Source organism: Nicotiana sylvestris, chromosome 12 (assembly GCF_000393655.2).
Source record: "Nicotiana sylvestris chromosome 12, ASM39365v2, whole genome shotgun sequence".
In the NCBI taxonomy this organism is placed as follows: domain Eukaryota; kingdom Viridiplantae; phylum Streptophyta; class Magnoliopsida; order Solanales; family Solanaceae; genus Nicotiana; species Nicotiana sylvestris.
The window spans coordinates 99984490-100004045 of record NC_091068.1 but is presented as its reverse complement, the minus strand read 5'-3'; the positions used below and the strand labels follow the sequence as shown (position 1 = coordinate 100004045).

At 36.7% G+C, this 19556-nt stretch overlaps 1 non-coding gene across 1 annotated transcript; it reads left to right on the top strand.

Moving 5' to 3' along the window:
• Positions 1–4251: 4251 nt before the first annotated feature.
• Positions 4252–4323, top strand: TRNAG-UCC (transfer RNA glycine (anticodon UCC)). Its single transcript has one exon. It is a non-coding gene; the product is annotated as a tRNA-Gly (tRNA).
• Positions 4324–19556: the final 15233 nt, after the last annotated feature.

The following is a 19556-nucleotide window of genomic DNA, read 5'->3' as shown; positions in this document are numbered from 1 at the left end:
TGGTCCATCTTGAGTGATGCTTTTACCGCGTATTGGATTAAAGCTTATTTGTTACTATCATTATTTGGACTGATTGCCATATTTGGGCTTTGTGCCAACTATTTGAACTCTCCGGGGAGTTTTATCACTATTTCTTCATTGTTTTGATTTACTACTTGAACGCAGTCGTACTGTTTTCCACTGTTCTACAACTCAGCCACTTTTACTCGGTTTTGAAACTAAAATGATATATTAATTGATGTTTTGGGCTGAGAACTACTATTTTACTAATGCCCGAGAGGCTTATATGATTTCTGGACTGAGTACGGCCAAGGGCCAGATGTGAGGATACTATGGGATCGGGTTGCGCACCGCAGCAGTGTTATACTGATATTGATATGAGGCTGAGGGCCCAGATTTGATGTCACTACATGGCTTGATATTGCTCTTGGGTCATAAGGGACCCCTTCCAGAGTCTACACACCCCTAGTGAGCGCCGTCGACGAAATAGATGGATCGGGCTACACGCCGTAGCGGGTACTATAGGGTAATGTTCTATGTGTTGATTTTCTTTATATGTCTGTCACTTAACTGCTTATTTGTTGTAGCATTACCATATTTCGTTTCCATTGGTTTATTGCTTTCATATTACTTGTTTAAAACTGTCGCATTATAGATTACTCTGTGTTTTTCGTGATTTCTTATTCTCAATCATTATTTATGCTTATTACTCACTGGGTCGGAGTACTCACATTACTCCCTGCACCTTGCATGCAGATCCAGTTGTTCCAGAGGCTGAGTAAGGAGTTTCAGTCGATCATTTTATATACGGGAGCATCGAGGTAGCTGAACGGCGTCCGCAGCCCGGATCTCTCCCTTTTATCCTTTCGTTTTATCCGTATTTTCCTAGACTAATTATGTATTAGGCTGTTAAACTTGTACTAGAGGCTCGAGACTTGTGACACCAGATCTGTATTGGCTATGTAGTAGTATTATCATCTGAATTTCCGCATATATAACTCGTTGTCTTAAACTCTTATTAGGGTAATTTAGCAATTTAACTGTGTTGGCTGATAATGATTTCTATAAGAAAACTGATTAGGATTGTTAGTTGGTCAGGCTTGCCTAGCAGTGTGTTGGGCGCCATCACGATCGGGGTTGGGGTCGTGACACATAATTAGTACGTCGGTGAAGTTTTTATATCTTCAAACCGAATACAAATAACCGAGTAGAAAATCACAAGGATTTTAATCTCGGATTGAGTAGAAAGTCACAAAGACTTTAATCTGAAACTGGAGTAGAAATTTTGAATATTTTAATCTTCAAAACGGGAGTAGAAAATCGATGGGATTTTATTCTCCAAACCAGAAAGTAAGATGAACACAGAAATAAAATAAATTCCTTAAGCTTGTTAGTATTATGTATCAAAACCAGAAAATTAGAAGATGTTAGCTTAAGAAAACTAAAACAGAAAATTCCGAGCCCACAAGTTTCTTGTGCGTCCTTAAAGAATTTAATCCCCTCACATTTGCCCAAGGTTTCAAATTAATCTTCCCAGGATAGAACTGAATAACTATTCTGTGATAGCGGCACTTCAAATCACAAAACTTCAGCGAACTCAAACGGCAGAGCAAATCACACGAAATGCTTACGTTTTGCTTTGAAAATCAATGTAGAATTCAGAAGAGAGAGGGGAGAGTTTTTCAAATTCGGTGGTGAAAAAACGAGGCCAAGCCACAGAATTTATAGCCAACCAGTTGGATGCCTTCGAATTTAGGTGTCTATTTGGCTAGAAATTTTTTCAAATTTCTGTTGCATTCAATTTCGAAAATCGGATCGTTACCGTTTGGGAATTATTATTTTAACCTGCGAATTTATTAAACTTTCATGCCAAGAAAATAAATAATGGAAAAACATGTCGAAGCCAAAGTCGAGCGAGCGACGACGATAACAACGCGAGACACCACTTCTTCTCGACTCTTTAAGAGCTCGAAGATGTGCTCCTCTATACAAGCACAAAGATTTTCTTTCCTTTTTCCGATGAATGATAAAGTGTCTTAGTAAAAGGAACACTTCAAACTTTTCGTTTCCGTCCAAATCTTTTCCTTTTATTTTCCATTCACACATCTTTATTTAATTAGATTTTAAAAAAAAACTACAGATTATAGCTATGAGGTGAAAATTAACATGGCTTGCATACCTAATCACTACTTTTTGGCTCCCTAAAGAAAAGAAATTCAAAAGCAATTCAACTAAGTAAATGATTTGTACAATCTAATGAGTTGGGTTGATATAAGAGGAAGAAAAAGAGTGAAGGGGGTTTCAGAAAAAGAGGGTTTGGCTTATGTCTACTTAAGGGAAGTAAGAGGAGATGAAAGTTAGGAGAATGACATAAAAACTTCTCTTTTTTCCCCCTCAAAACAGTCAAACTTCTTCACACTTTTTGACTCATGGCTAAGATAGCGGTAATACTTTTATTGTTCTTACTAAATTATTCAACTGTGCGTATGACAATGTTAATGATTATGTATAAGAAGCAAGGGTGTGACAATGGTGTGCAGAAAGATATGTTAGAAATTAATGCATAAGTAGTGGAGTTATAACTAGAAATAGCACCTTTGACTAAGAAATGTATGGAGTCCTTTCTATTTTCATATCCTTTTAAAAGAAATGTTAAAGATTGTACTCTTTCATTTTTGGATTTAAGAGATATCTATCATCTATGATAAGAATATTGAAACTAATTAGTCTAAAGTATCATATCCGCAGCTTGAACCGTGACCAAAAAAGGGCACCCCTTCAAAATAAAGGAAGAAAGCTCTACAAGGAGAAATGCTTCTGCCTGGAGTCCAACCCGGGTCTATTGCTTGGAAGGCAACTATCCTAATCGTTGGACTACAGAGGCAACTTTGTTAGTGCAAATAATACGAGCTTCAAACTTGGTTCTGATAATTACATAAAAATACATCAAGACATATAGTTCAAAGCAGCTGGAAGCTTATCCTGGTTGCTGGGAAGTGGGAACTCCTCTAACTTTAAAATCTTTGGCTCATAGCCAGTAATAGGGGTATGTGTATCAGTGTATGTGTGTGCTCATTTTTTTTTCTTCGGAGAAAGGTCAAAAATGTTCGTGAACTATTAAAAAAGTTTAAAAATAACTTTCATTCACCTATTGGGCTAAAAATAACTCTTCATCTACCTTTTTGGTTCACTTATACCCTTTGACCATTAGGTCAATGCTGAATTTTAAAAATAATTATTTAAATTCCACGTGGCAACTTCTTATTGGTCGAAATTTAAACATCTAACCTATTAGAAAGACCTATTCATATCTACTCGTTTTCCGGGCGAACCTGCCCCAACACTACCTGACCCGAATAAAAAGTTCAAAATAAAAAAATAAAAAGATGCCCCGCGTGAAAACATTACCAATTTGTTCTTCCTAAACGATGTGCTGCTAGTAAAGAGCTTATATGAGTAAGTTCCCAAGGAGGTGCTTCCGGATATTCTTCTTTTCCAAGCATTGAGGAACTGGATCTTAACCTTTTTAGAACACTTGGAGAAAAATATCAATCTTCATGGAGCTCACTTGATGTAGCGACGAGTTTGTAATGATATACTTTTTAGATTTTGGAATCATATAACTTTCTATGTAACGATTTTGGTAGATTTTGGGGCCTCTTTATTTTAGTAGAACTTTTTATTTGGGTCGGGTTAGTATTTGAAGCGGGTTAGTACGAAAAATTAGTAGATATGGGTGGGTCTTTCTACTGTGTTACATGTTTTAATTTTGCTCAATAAGAAGTTGCCATGTGGAATTTAAATAATTATTATTTTTAATTCAACATTGACCTAACGGTCAAAAAGCATAAGTAAACCAAAAAGGTGGATGAAAGGGTATTTTTAGACCAATAGGTGAATGAAGGTTATTTTTAAACATTTTTCAATAGTTCAGGGACATTTTTGACCCTTTTCCGTTTTTTAGTTTATGCTAGCGGGAGGCCGTATAAGAGATAGAGATATGAAGAGTTTAACGAGAGACAAACTTACACATCTAAGATGCAAAGTAGTCATTCTAACACAGAACCATCACTTTTTTCTAGAGAGAGGCACATGTTTGTGTCGGCATTCCTCAAAATAGCTTGTTAGTCGTACTTTCTTGTATAAAAAGTCATGATCCTAAAAGAAATACGGTATAATTTGTGTTGGAAAGATACGTTAGAAGTAGTATTCCAATAATATGTAAAATTATTTTGAGACGCCTGACAGCAAGCGTTTGTAGTCCAACGGTTAGGATAATTGCCTTCCAAGCAATAGACCCGGATTTGACTCCCGGCAGACGCATGTTCTTTTATATTGCGTTTGTAAAATTTTAAATAAATTTTCTTCCTTCATCTATTTCATTCTGCATGCCTCGAAACTGTCCCTTGAGGGAGGCACAGATCATTAGATTTTTTATATTCATGATTCTGGAGGTGGGGTGTATTTACAGGACGCAAAGGAAAAAAAAAAATCTACCAAATGATTTTTATAGTCATGGAAAAAGAAGGCCATTCTTCAAAAGTTCAATATGTGCAGCGGCATGTAAACGCGAAAATAAGGACCTGTTGCTCAATCACTCAGTGTGTATGTCAATATTTATATCAGACGTAATATCAATGAAGATGAATTGATTTCTGCTTGTGTTTACCCTAAAAACGGATAACAATTGAACTTATATTTTGGTTTTAAGGACACGTGATTTTGCTTGGCATAAACTGAGAAAGAACGGAATATTGATATTAAAATTAACTGCAAATAAAAATAAAGCAAACCAAAGGAAATGTATAGCTTTGATTCTCGAGCTAGGTCGCCTTCGAATCAAACGAATATTCCATTGGTAAATAAGAACAAAGTGACAAAGTATTGAGAGCTTAAGAGAAAGATAGTATATTGCTTTATGTAGCGTGAATATGATGATGTTTACAAATGATCATAGACCCCCTTTATATAGTAGGGGAGTCCTACTCTTAATACAATTCTAAATACAGTAAGAAATCCCATGATTGGCTAATTAATTGGCTTTTTCTTGATACGTGCCGGGATTCACGCTGTGATCCTCGCCCGATTGCGTATGTTTCGTCTTTCCGTTATTCGACTCAATAAGCTTCCCTCGATCTCCAGCTTATTCGGTGTCGATCTCGATCTTGATTGATCTTGGTTTTGGTTGGCCTTGATCTTAATCGGTCTCAGGGTCTCGAGCTCGATGATCTATCTTCACACCACGGTCCGATATAGCATGGGGTCGAATCTTGGCCTGTCACGAAAAGGGCAAGCCCGAATTTGACCGTATACAACTTGATATAACAGAGACCTCCAATCAAGACTTCCTTCAGGATAGTCCATTTCCAATTCATCCGGTGGAATGAAAGTGTCAACAGAAAGTCCATAGACACTATATATGCAATCATCATCGATGCTATAAACTTCTTCCATTTGTGTAATTGTAAGCACTGTCCTTAAACTGTCACCAAATTTTGTGACTATCACACTTGAACAACCCGAATGTTCAATTATCACTCCCTCGGCCACGTACCGATAATCCACGTTTCTCGTGCGCATAGTGTTTTCCCAGTATATTGGAGGAGAACCTGGACAGACACTGAAATCTAGTTAAGTATGAGCCTTCTACATAAACAAGCAAATTAAACCACTTCTTTGGTTGAAGCAACATGCTTGAATCTTGATCATCTGTTCAGTATTTTGATATCTTTCAGCCAAGTGTGTGTTGTTTGTGATTGTGGATAATTTTAGATCAAAGCAATCAATTCCCAAAGATTCTTTGACAAGCAGTGAATCAAGCCCTTGTAGATAAAGTTATTATCAAGTCAATGCCATGGTAGATATAATAAAAACTCTTTCTATGTCAGTGTATATAATTTAATGCCATAGAAGTTTTTCCTGATTGGTACTTTATCACTACTTTGTATTATCCTTAGAGGCTAAAACTATAATAAAATTTGGTTCCTTTTTGCAAAATATCAAGCTAATTCACAACATAAGATTTTTGGTACATGTTCTTTAATTTGCCATTTTAGTATGTTTAATATCTAGCTAATTCACAACATAAGATTTTTGGCCAGGCCTTATCTTAGCTTTACACAGAAATGAGAATCAGTCGGTGCAAAAATTACAACCAATAGAGGAACATGCAAAAGACAATAAAATAAAAAGGAATCCATTTTGTCTTTCCTTGCCTGCAACTTTTAAAGGGAACATACCCATTTTCCCTTCAATTTGGGTTATATTTAGCCCAAATCAATCCAACTTTTAAATGGATTAAATTCGGCGCAATATATAAGCCAAAAACGCTTTTTTTTTTGCTCATCTAGCACACTTGAAAGCAGAGAAAAGCAATCACAAAGTACGGAATCCGTCTTTGAGATTGCTACCATGACTATGCGTGAGCAAACTTGTTTATTCTGGGGTTAGGTTTTACATGAATGTTGATATTCGAATATTGATTTGATGAGTTAATTTATCATATTGGGTTGTATATTTATATCCAGAGTTTAATTATTTTACTGTGTAGCTAACAGTGAAATATTATATATGAATCTTGAATTAAACTTGAAAGAGGTAATCTTGATTGCAATAGGATTGAATAGAGCGTGATCTTGAACCTATTCATTGGGTAATTGACTTGCGAATACGGATAGAAATATACCTATTTGCCGTGCTTAGCCAATTGTGCAAGAAATGTGAATGCATTCTTTTTATCTCTAATCTCATAGAAATATAGGGTTCAGAATAAATTGAAGAGGCAAGTAGAAGTTGTCAAATTTCTACGAGTATTATTGTCCTTGCAGGCAGGTTAATAACCCATATAAATTAATAAGTCGAGTTGATTGAAGAATTCAACAGGATTGTTAGCCAGCCATAACCTTGGAATATTATTTCTCATTGAATAAAAATGTGTGTGCTAAATGTGCTAGTTAATTAGTTTTTCTTTTACAGCTTGTTTGGATGGTTGTTAGTCATCGTTTTACAATTTATTGTGTTGTGTTGTATTGTATTGTATTGTATTGTTTTATAAATAAAATATTTGGATAGATTGATTGTTTGCGGTTGTTAAATAACATTTTGCTATTTGGTTTGACTATATCGTACTGTACTGTAACTGATAAGTTTACAAAAATACCCTCAATTGTTTAAATATTAAATTTATCAAGAATTGCGTAAAAAATATAATTTTAGAAAACCTCTTTCTACTAATTTATCACCAAACATGTCTTATAAATAGATTAAGCAATTAAATTCATGCAAATTCTCACAAAGTTAGCAATTCTATGTTGGAGTTGGAAGGGGCAGAAGTTGTGGAAAAAAGGGATGAAGACAAAGTAGATTATAGGTGGGATATCGAGTTTTAAAAAAAAGGTAAATGGTAAAATAGAATTATGAAGTAATAAGTTAGGGCATAATTAGAAAGAAAAATAGGATATAATCCCACTAGACCAAATCGATTGTTTAAAAAAAGGGACTTTTCACTGTTCCGGAATAATAAATTTAACAATACAATACAACCAATTTTAATGAAAAAATCAAAACAAATATTGTTTTGGAATAATAGGACAATATGATACAATGAGTAACAATCATCCAAACAAGCTGTTAATCGCAACTGTAGTTAGTATAATTAATCAAACAAAATATCTCTTGAAATTATTCTTGACTCGATAAATTAGAATTCGCTTGATTTAATTGATAATTAATTACAAATCTTCGTGGAAACGATACCCCACTCACTCTTTATTAATTGATTGATGGTATGTACTTGTGTGCGATTTAGGACAACGAACATCGACCTTGAATCAACCTATTTCTGCGAATGAGCCTTTCATATTAAGTAATCATAAAGTTGAAAGAGCTGTTTATTCATTTTGCTAAGCTTTAGATAACAAAGTAAAATAACATCATGATGTAAATCTGCAATCACTACAAAATTCATTTATTCTTTCTCTAGCTGGTGTAAGTTTTCGATGAGATCCTTAATAATATTCTAGAAAATTCATGATATATTCGAGAAAAAATTCTAAAATAAATAAAATCAGATAAGCTTTACCGTTTGAAACCTCGATTCAAACATTAAAATTCTTGGATAATCACTAGAAATCCGGCTTAACTTATTTCCATATTTTTTGATGCTTTCCTTTCCTGTGAAAGACCTTATTAGGCTCCTCACACTACCTAATTGTAAGGGTGGCAAACGGTCCGGATCCGGGCCTAAACGGGCCTCGTGGGCCGGTCCTAAGTGGACCGGTTCTATGTGGGCCCGGACTTCGTGGGCCGAGCTTAAACGGTTCTGGGCTTCGTGAGCTTTAGGATGTAACTGAACCGGGACCGGGCCCACGAACTAATGGCCCCGGGCTAAGTGGCGGGTCCAGACGGGCCTAAGTGGGCCTGGCCTTTTTTTAAAAAAAAAAAAATTATCTAAGGCAATTTTTTGTAAATTATATAGCTTATATATATATTATATATAATATATATATATATATATATATATATATATATATATATTTTTGTGTGTGTGTGTGGGGGCCTAAGTGGGCCTGGCCAAGCCCACTTAGGCAATTTCTTGTAAATTATATATATATATATATATATATATATATATATATATATATATATATATATATATATATATATATATATATATATATATATATATATGTGTGTGTGTGTGTGTGTGTGTGTGTGTGTGTGTGTGTGTGTGTGTGTGTGTGTGTGTGGCAATTTCTTGTAAATTATATAGCTTATATATAATATCTCTATCTGTAGACAGTTATGTATAGTTAGATAATATATAGCCTTATCGGCTTTCAGTTATGGGTATATAGTTGTCTATAGCGGCCTTGCCGGCTCGCCCACTATATTCTGCATATATATATATATATACCTGTGTGTGTGTGTATCTTTTGGTCAGGTTTCCTTCATGTATGTTATTTTCGTAATTCAACAGATGTTAATCAGGTTTATAACTTAAACACATGCTTAGGGGTATTTGATAGGTAGGAGACAGAATTGGCCGAGCCCACGAGCCTAAGTGTTCCGGACTATTTATTTTTTGAATTTTTTTATCTAAAGCAATTTCTTGTAAATTATATATATATAAGCTATATAATTTATAAGAAATTGTCTTAGATAAAAAAATTTTAAAAAAAATAGTCAAGGCCCGTTTCTATATACACACATATATATATATAAGCAATTTATATAGTATATATAAATTTAAATAGTATATCCCTTTTAAATTTAGATATCCTATCCCTAATTTTGCACCATATTCTTAAATCTCTAATGGTAATAATACTATATAATTTAGATAATTTACAAAAAATTGCCTTATATAGTATATTGTTGTCACGACCCCAAACTGGCCCGGTCGTGATGGCGCCTCTCGTGAAGACAAGGCCAACCGACACAACACCCATATTAACCCTTTAATCATTAAGAGTCATTTTTAAGCCTTTAATTAAATAATATTTTGTAATATAAGTCTGAATGAATAGTGCAGAAATAACATACAAGCCCGACATCGGGGTGTCACTAGTCATGAGCATCTACCAAGGTCTGAATACAGCAAAAACAGTCAAAATGTACTGTGTACATAAATGAAAATGAGAGGAAGGAAGCAGTGCTGCGAACGTCGTGCAACCACCTTGCTAACTCTGATGACTCCGCGTCTGAGCAACCAATACCCGCTATCAGGTTCCGAAATACCTGAATCTGCACACGAGGTGCAGGAAGTAATGTGAGTACTCCAACCCAGTAAGTAATAAGAGTAAATAAAGACTGAGCAGTAGGAAACGATGAATCCACAGTTATGATAAACTCAATAAGCACAACAGGCTTTCAAATCAGAATACGAGTCAATCGTCTCATTTTAAATCCAGTGTTTGGTAAAAATCATTTAAAATACCTTCGAACAGTTTCAGTAGTGGTTCAATACCATTTATAATAAAAGAGATGAAAACCATAATCGGCCCCTCAGGCAAAACACAGTTCGTAAACGGCCCCTCGGGCAAAACAGGTGTCATAAATACCTTATAACAAGAAAATCTCAGTGGAAATAACAGAAGCCACATCGGCTATTAAGTTCTGAACATCTCATAAATCCCAGCTTAAATGAAAGTTGTTTAAAAAAATATTTATTCAACGTTTTGACAGAGGCTCAGTATAAAGATGAGTGAAAGCAGTCAATAAATCAACATATTCGATAGAAACTCACTTAAAGAAGAGTAAAATCAATAAGTTCATAAACAGACCGCTCAGGCAAAGCATCACTCATGTGTATGTATATATCTATCGCCCCTCACACTAGCCTCTCAGTCACTCGTGACTCAACTCTTAGTAAATCAACACTCATACTCAGCACTCACGCTCAATAGGTACCATATAGTAACCGCTGCGACGCGCAGCCCGATCCTTATATCGTTGCGGCGTGCAGCCCGATCCATATATCTCATCGACGACACTTACTGGGCGTGTGTAGACTCCGAAGGGGCTCCTACAGCCCAAGCGCTATATCGCTGCGGCGCACAGCCTGATCCAATATATATATTGTTGCGGCATGCAACCCGATCCATATATATATATATATATGGATCGGTTGTTGCGGCGTGCAGCCCGATCCATAGATATATAATCCTCACAACCAGGTCATCGGCCTCTATCAGTCATTAACCTCACAATCAGACCCTCGGTCTATCTCAGTCATCAACCTCACAATCAGACCCTCGGTCTATCTCAACCCAACCAATTTTCACAATTAGGAGTAGAGTAATAAAACCTGTTTTAAACATTTAAACAGGTAAAACATGACAGAGGATTGACTTCTAGCAAGTAAAGTGAGGAAAATAATCAAAATGCCCCTAAGGGTCTCAATAGGTCGGCACAAGGCCCCAAACATGGCATACCGCCCAAATACAATATCAATCTCTAAAACATGGAATATTATAAGATTTTCAAATCAAATATGCGACTTAGCAGTTGTACGGGATGGACCAAGTCACAATCCCCAACGGTACACGACTTTATGCTCGTCATCTAGCGTGTGTGTCACCTCAAGTAGCACAACAATGCAAAATCCGGGGTTTCAAACCCTCATAACAGCATTTACAATTATTACTTACCTCGATCCGGTCCAAACTCTAGCCCGCGATGCCTTTGAACTTACGAATCGACCTCCGGATGCTCCGAGTCTAGCCACAATCAGTACATAACCATTAGAATATGCTAAAGGAATAAAGCCCACTCGAAAATATCCAATTTGCATAAAAAATCACGAAATTGCTCCAACTCGGCCCTCAGGCCCACGTCTCGGAACTCGATAAAATTAACATCAATGGAATCTTCTTCCTCTCACGAGTCTATACTTACCAAGAACATCAAAATCGGACCTCAAATGGCCCCTCAAATTCCCAATTTAACTCTCCAATTTCAATCCCTAATTTCTCTAATTTTGCTACTAATTTCCCATAGATTTCAAGCTCAAAATGTTAAAAGTCATCATAGAAACAAGTTTAGGGTCCAAAAATCTTACCTCCACGAAATCCTCTTGAATTCCCTCTTCAATTAGCTCTCTCAAGCTTTCTTCCAAATGAAATATGGTGAAAACTCTCTAAAATCACGAAGGAGAAAATATAACATTCTGACCCCAGTCATTTTCGAATCTTCGGTGATTCAGCCGCATCTGCAGTACCACATTTGCGACCAATGAGCCGCTTCTGCGGCTTTCACTTAACTCAGCCAAAATCGCATCTGCGATGCCAATTTCGCATTTGCGCATTCGCAGGTGCAGTCCAAAAACCGCATCTGCGGTTCCTGCGTCCCTGACATTTAGCCGCTTCTGCGATCACCATTTCCGCATCTACGGCACCGCACCTGCGGTCCCCAATCTGCAGGTGCGGAAACACCAGAAGCAGTAAAATCTGCAACTTCTCAAAATCTCAAACTCTTTCGACAACCATCCGAAATCACCCCGAGGCCCCCGGGGCCCCCGGGACCTCAACCAAAAGCACAAACATAACCCAACACCTCATACAAACTTGTACCAACCTTCAAAACACCTCAAACAATATCAAATCAACCAGGACATATCGAATTCAAGCCAAATTTTTCCTAAAATATTCTGAATTCTGTTTTTGATAAAAAAAACCCAACCAAACCATGTCCGAATGACCTGAAACTTTACACAGACATCCCAAATGACACAACAAAGCTACTGCAACTATCAAAATTTCACTCCGACCTATATATCAAAATCTCACCTATCAACCGGAAAACGCCGAAATCTCAATTTCGCCAATTCAAGCATGAACCTTCCACGGACTTCCAAAATGCATTCCGATCACGCTACTAAGTCCCAAATCACCCAACGGAGCTAACCAAATCATAAAAATTCCAATCCGAGATCATATACAAACAAGTTAAATCTTGGCCAAACCTTTCAAATTTCAAGCTACAAACTGAGAACTGTTCTTGCAAAATTTATTCCGATTTCCCTGAAAATCAAAACCAACGATCTACATAAGTTATAATACATCACGCGAGGCAAGTCATGCCCGAGAACTGACGAACAAAGTGCAAAATCCCAAAACGACCGGTCGGATCGTTATAATTGCCTTATATAATATTGTATATATATAGTTGTATAGTATTATAGATATACTAAGTGTATAGTATATAAGCTATATTCGAATTTCGATATAATATTAGCTATATTGAGACGTATATATATATATATATATATATATAAAGTTTAAGATGAACTCGGCATTAAAATTGCAAATTAAAGTTTACATTTAATACTTCAAATTAAAGTTCAATGCCTTCAACATAATACTTCAAATTAATCTAACAAACTAAAACATTAAGCATAATACGTCTAATAATTTTAAAATAACACAATTTGTCTCAAATCAACTTAAAATGTTAAATACAAATGTCTGGTGAACGCGCAAGACAACTCTTTATATGCCTCCTTAAACAGCCTGTGCCCTCCAACTTTGGACGAGGAGTGTAGACTCGACCACAATTCTTGCACTTTATTATGTAAACTTCTTCATTTTATTCTACCACATTAAAGTGTTCCAAAACAAATGGGCGCAATCTAGAATTACCAAGCATGAGTTAAGTAGAATTAAGAATTTGAGTTTGCGAAATGAGAGATGAGTGAAGACTTGAATACTTCAATTTGAGTTTGAGAAATGAGAGAGATTGATGATTTTGTGAGAAAAATGAAAGAATGAGGAGGTATTTATAGTTGAAAATAGGGAAAAAGTGTAATTATAAAAACTTTGAGGTTAAAACAAAGTTGGGGGGGGGGGAGGGGAGTTAAATGGCTATTTTAGAAAGCCCAAACGGCTATTTTTGCAGGCCAACGGCCATTTTTTAAATGTTGCAACGGTTTTTTTTCAAAAAAAGTAGTCGTTGTGCCCGTTTGAGCCCGTTTATGACCGGTTGAACCGGCCCACTTAGGACCCGGTCCCGGGCCTAACGGGTTTCTTCAATGAACCGGCCCACTTGGGCCTCAAGCCCCTGGTCCCGGGCTTAAACGGTTAGGCCTATTTAGGCCCACTATCCATACGGGCTCGCGGGCCTGGATCGGGCCTGGGCCTAACCGGCCCACTTGCCACCCTTACCTAATTGTGTATATAAAAAAGTTTTGGTTAATGGCAAACCCTTAGTATTATTTCTAATCTTATGAAATAAATGCAAAAGCGCAAGCACAGTTTTTAAAATGTCAACATACAAACTTAACATAAGGAAGTTCGATAAAATAATGCCAAACAACAAAAACATGGTGACATAAGGATATATCTTAATCTAATCGTTTAGTTTTGACTCCTATAAGAATAGTCCCTTTTGTCACCATTTGCATTTAACAAGCAATTTAATTTTTGGTTGCTTTTAACAGTCGGTTTCAGAGAATTTTTTAAACTTCTACCAAGTGATCTTTGTTCTTTGGATGATCTTGAAGATGCACACCCATTAAAAAGGAAACGATCAAATTATTGTGGCTAAATGCACTAATATTTGATTATGGAACCGCTGTTTAAGTCATGCCTTAAATTCAAAAAATTTGCATGTCTATTCACTTTGGAATAATTTCAAATCACTAGTTTAAAGTTGTAAAATTTTGTGTCTGAAGTTATAAACTTTGTCTTAAATTAATAGGTCACATACATGATGAGTCCGAAACCCAATTGTGGTCTTTTTGGACTCAAAATACCGAAATAAGTGAAAAAAGAACTTAGTGACCAAACTATATAAAATGCGATTTTAAACCGCGCTTTACCTTAACATCCGTTTGGGACATTAAGGTAAAGCGCGTTTTGTTCATTTCTCCTAGTGACTCCCCTAACTCCTAATTATGTGTATTGATCAGTTAATTAGGAGTTAGTGGAGTCATTAGTTAGTTATAGTTGACAGTTGTACCAATCAGCTAAGTAGTTAAGAAGTTAGTCAGCCGACCTAGTTAGTTAATTAGCTTAGTTGTTCAATTGTATATAGTGGAGGTTCTACTCATTCTTTCTCCTTAATTCAATTGAGAAATTCTGGAAACTTCTCTCATTCCTTTCTCTTCTCTTACTGTGACCTTTCATGGCATGAAGGACACGATTGTCTCACCATTGAAGCTCACCATCGAAGCTCAGCAAAGCTTCGAATTACTGTTCCATTGATCAATTCTAATATGATATCAGAGCAAGGAGCATCAATTTTGGACTCGCCTCACAGAATCTACTGGTTCTACTTCCGTCAGTGACGATTTGAACTAGATTGCACACATGCAATTCATTTCTCCATTAATTTCGAGCAGTAGTCGTGAGGACGGGTTATGATTTACTTCTGAATCTGTAGCTGTTTGTGAATTATTGCTAAATTCTTAATCATCATTTTTCTAGCCCCCAGTTGCTTAGAAATTCTGTAGTGTACGAAATGAGTACTGGTGAAGATGATAATTAATCAATACCGACTATGACTGAGTCTCCTAATCAGTTAGGTTTTGATATAAATAGTCTTTTGTAAATTCATCCATCTGACAATCCTGGAGTAGCTTTGGTTCCTGTTCCATTTGATGGCTTTGGTTATAGATCGTGGAGAAGAGGTGTGGTGCGAGCATTATCTGTGAAGAATAAGTTGGGATTTATCAACAAAGAGTGCAAGAGACTAGATCCAGATTCATCAAAATTTCGCCTATGGGAAAGGTGTGATGATATGGTCACTTCATGGATCCTAAACTCCTTGGCCAAGGAAATTGCAGACAATGTTGAATATGTAGCAGATGCATTCGAATTGTGGAGAGAACTTGAGGATCGATATGACCAAACAAATGGGACAAAGCTGTATCAAATTCAGAAAGAGATCAATGATCTATCTCAAAGAGCCCTTGATGTCACCAGCTATTACACAAAAATGAAAAAGTTTTGGGAGGAACTCAATACCTTGATTGCCAAATCTCATTGCACTTGCAACTGCTCATGTGGAGCTAAGGAGAGCATGCATAAGGCTGAACATGATAGGAAACTGATATAATTCCTTATGGGATTGAATGGGACATACATTATAGTTCGAGGCAGCATATTGATGATAAATCCTCTTCCTTCAACTGCCCAGGTATTTTCTTCGTTGATCCAAGAGGAAAGGCAGAGAGAAATTAAACCAAGTGGCCACTTAGCTCTGGAGTCATCAGCCCTGGATGCTAGCACAATCTGACCTGGGACATTCAGAACAAACTATTCTCCCAGCAACAATCATAACAACAGGACTAGGACCTTCTATGACTATTGTAAGAGACCATGACACACTAAAGAGAAATGTTACAAACTTCATGGATACCCATAGAGCTTTGGCCAGAATCAGAATCCAAACATAAATCAAAGCAGTTTCAACCAAAATGCTAGACAAAATTTCAACTATAACTACAATTCAAGCAACAATCATAGTAACAAATTAAGTAAAGGCAACATAACAGTGGCCAATGCATATATAGCAACTACTGACACTCAACATGCTGAGACTGAGAAGTGTGCTAGTCAAGACAATACTCAGAATGTAAGTCTTACCCAAGAGGCGTATATCCAGTTGGTGAACCTATTACAATAGTTTCAATCAGGAGGAGGAGGAGACTATGCAATTGGAACCAACATTACATCAGGAACAACAAACTTTGCAGGTATGATAGCTTGTACTTCCTCAATTGACTTTGGTAAACTGTCATGTAAATATTTCAAGAAGAGAGCTAATTCATGGATTATAGATTCAGGGGCATCAACCAACATGACCTTTAACAGATCCTTACTAACCAACATAATAAGCTTGCCCTATCCCCTGTTAGGTATACTTCCAAATGGCTACAAGGTAAAGGTGACAGAAATTGGTAGTGTGACTCTCACTTCTAAGATCACTCTAGATATAGTGATGTTTGTTCCTACTTTTAGATACAATTTGATCTCTGTTCATTCTTTGGCCTCTCACCTTAATTGTCTCGTTGCTTTTGTCAAACATCGGTGTATACTGCAGTCCCCTTCAATGAAGAGACCTCTAGTGATTGGTAGAGTGAAAGATGGGATGTACATCATATGCCCAAGCTGTTTGAAGAAGAATAGTATAAGCCCTGCAGTAAAGGACACTCATACACTACCTACCATTTCTATTTGTTGCACTTGTAACATACACTGTCCATTTCATTCTGCTGTAAATATACCATTTCATACCAATAAGTGTGTATCTTCTCCAATTGTAAATAATTCATGTGCAACTATTGAAGAACAAGTTTCTTTTACTAGTCCATCTTCTGAATTCCCTAGCATATTTTCTCATTCTTGTGTTGAAAATAATGTAAATGTATTATGGCATAATAGACTTGGACACGTCCCCTTTGTCAAAATGAAGAACATTGCCTCTATACCTGCCAACTTTTCCCCCAAACAACCCTTCAATTGTACCATTTGTCCAATGGCCAGACAAGAAAGACTACCATTTCCTCAGAAAACTAGCACAACAAATAGAATTTTTTGAACTTTTACATGTTGATTTGTAGGGTCTATATAATGTTCCTACACATGACAAATATAAATACTTTATAACCATGGTGGATGATTATAGCAAGTCCACCTGGACCCACCTCTTATCCAGCAAAAGTAATGCCCTTGAAATACTAAAAAATTTCATGAACCTAGTAGAGAACCAATTTGGTGTAACTGTCAAGTCCATAATATCAGATAATAGACTAGAATTCACCAGTAAAGAAGCAACTATGTTGTTCCAATCTAAAGGGATCATTCATTAGAGAACTTGTCCCTATACACCACAACATAATGGTATGGTAGAGAAAAAGCACAAATACCTTCTTGAAACAGCTAGAGCCTTTATTTTCCAATCCAAGCTACCTCTGAGATATTGGGGTAAGTGTATCCTTTGTGCCACTTATATTATAAACAGACTAACCTCAAGTTCTATCAACAATAAAACCTTATATGAATTACTATACAGAAAAAATCAAAGTACTCTCACCTAAAGAGTTTTGGTTGCCTATATTACCCTACTGTACCAACACCACAAAGGGATAAATTCAATCCCAGAACAATACCTCATGTATTTGTTGGGTATCCTTTCAACACAAAGGGGTACAAGGTCCTAAGTCTAGCCACTAGCAAAATCCATATCTCCAGAGATGTGGTGTTTAATGAATCCATTTTCCCTTTTGGAGTTTATATGAACAAATCTTCTCAATCATTTGTCCCCTATCCAATTCCCTTAATTGAATCTCTATGTGAACAACCTTCTGACAATACAATGCCATACAAACTCCTGAAACCTTGAGTGATCAAGGAAGTACAGACAACACATCTGATCCTATGTCACCTATACATATAGCAAGTCCTTAACCTTATAGAACACCTACCTCTTCACCACCTAATCTATAATCACAACACCATACTAAACAGAACCATGAAGAACAAGTTCAATCAACAAGACAGTCACAAAGAGCTCACAAACTTCCTATCTACCTACAGGACTATGTTCATTCCCTACCTCAACTTAAAACAAATCCTGCTTCCTTAAATGCTGTGTTTTCAGATAGTCAGACTCTTGTGGAAATGTTTGTAATGACAGGGAGCTATCATCTTATGAGGAGGAAGACATTGATCATGTATGGCAAGCTACTATGACACATGAGTTTGATGCATTACATTCCAACCACACTTGGGATTTAGTAATGCTGCCACCTGAAAAACAAGCAATTGGTTGTAAATGGGTGTACAAGGTGAAACACAAAGCAAATTGTAGTATTGAGAGGTTCAAAGCCAGATTGGTTGTCAAAGGCTATACTTAGCAGGCAGGAATAGATTATACAGAAACCTTCTCACTAGTTGTACAGATGACAACAGTTAGGGCCTTAATAGCTACAACAGTTAAGAAGGTATGGTCCATCTCACAATTAGATGTGACTAATGATTTCCTCCATGGGGACCTCAATGAATAAGTGTATATGAAAGTACCACCTTAAATTGGTAATATAAAAACCGGGCTTAGTCTGCAAGCTACAAATCTCTCTATGGTCTGAAGCAAGCAAGTAGACAATGGTATGCAAAACTGACTAAGGCACTATGCTCAAGGGGCTACACACATTCCATGTATGACTATTCACTCTTCTACAAAAGTAATGGAAATACATCAGTATATGTTGTAGTGTATGTGGATGATGTGTTATTGACTGGGATTGATCAACAAGAGATTGCACAGCTCAAGGGATTTCTACATGAAGAGTTCAAGATCAAAGATTTAGGACAATTTCATTATTTCCTGGGATTGGAGATTATGCATAAGGATGACGGGGTCATTATATTACAAAGAAGGTTTGTGTTAGATCTGCTGAAGCAGTACAATTGTTTGGGACACAAGGCTTGCTCTTCACCTTTAGATCCCACTATAAAGTTAAAAGCCAAGGAAGGGACAATACTGCAGGATCCCACTTACTAAGAAAATTAGTAGGCAAGCTAAACTTCTTAACCAACACCAGATTGTACATAGCATACAGTGTTCAACAGTTAACCCAGTTCATGTAGGAGCCCAGGGAACCTCACCTGAAAGCAGCATTTCACTTGGTAAGATACCTAAAAAATGATCCTACCTTGGGAATTTTCATGTCAAAGGATGAGGATCATACAGTTAAGGCATACTGTGACTCTGATTGGGCAGCCTGCCCAGACTTTAGGAGGTCCATCACAAGCTATCTGGTTCTATTGGGTAACAGTCCTATTAGTTAGAAGTCTAAGAAGCAAGAGACCATATCACTATCTTCTGCAGAAGCAAAATATAGAGCTTTGAGGAAAGTTATGGGAGAACTAGTGTGGCTTAGAAAACTGTTTGAAGAATTGACTGTTCCATTTTCGTTGCCCATTTCAGTCTTCTGTGATAGCCAATCTGCCTTGCACATTGCAAAGAATCCAGTATTACACGAGAGGACCAAGCACATAGAGGTAGACTGTCATTTTGTGCGTGATCAAATACAAGCAGGCTTGATTTCTCTC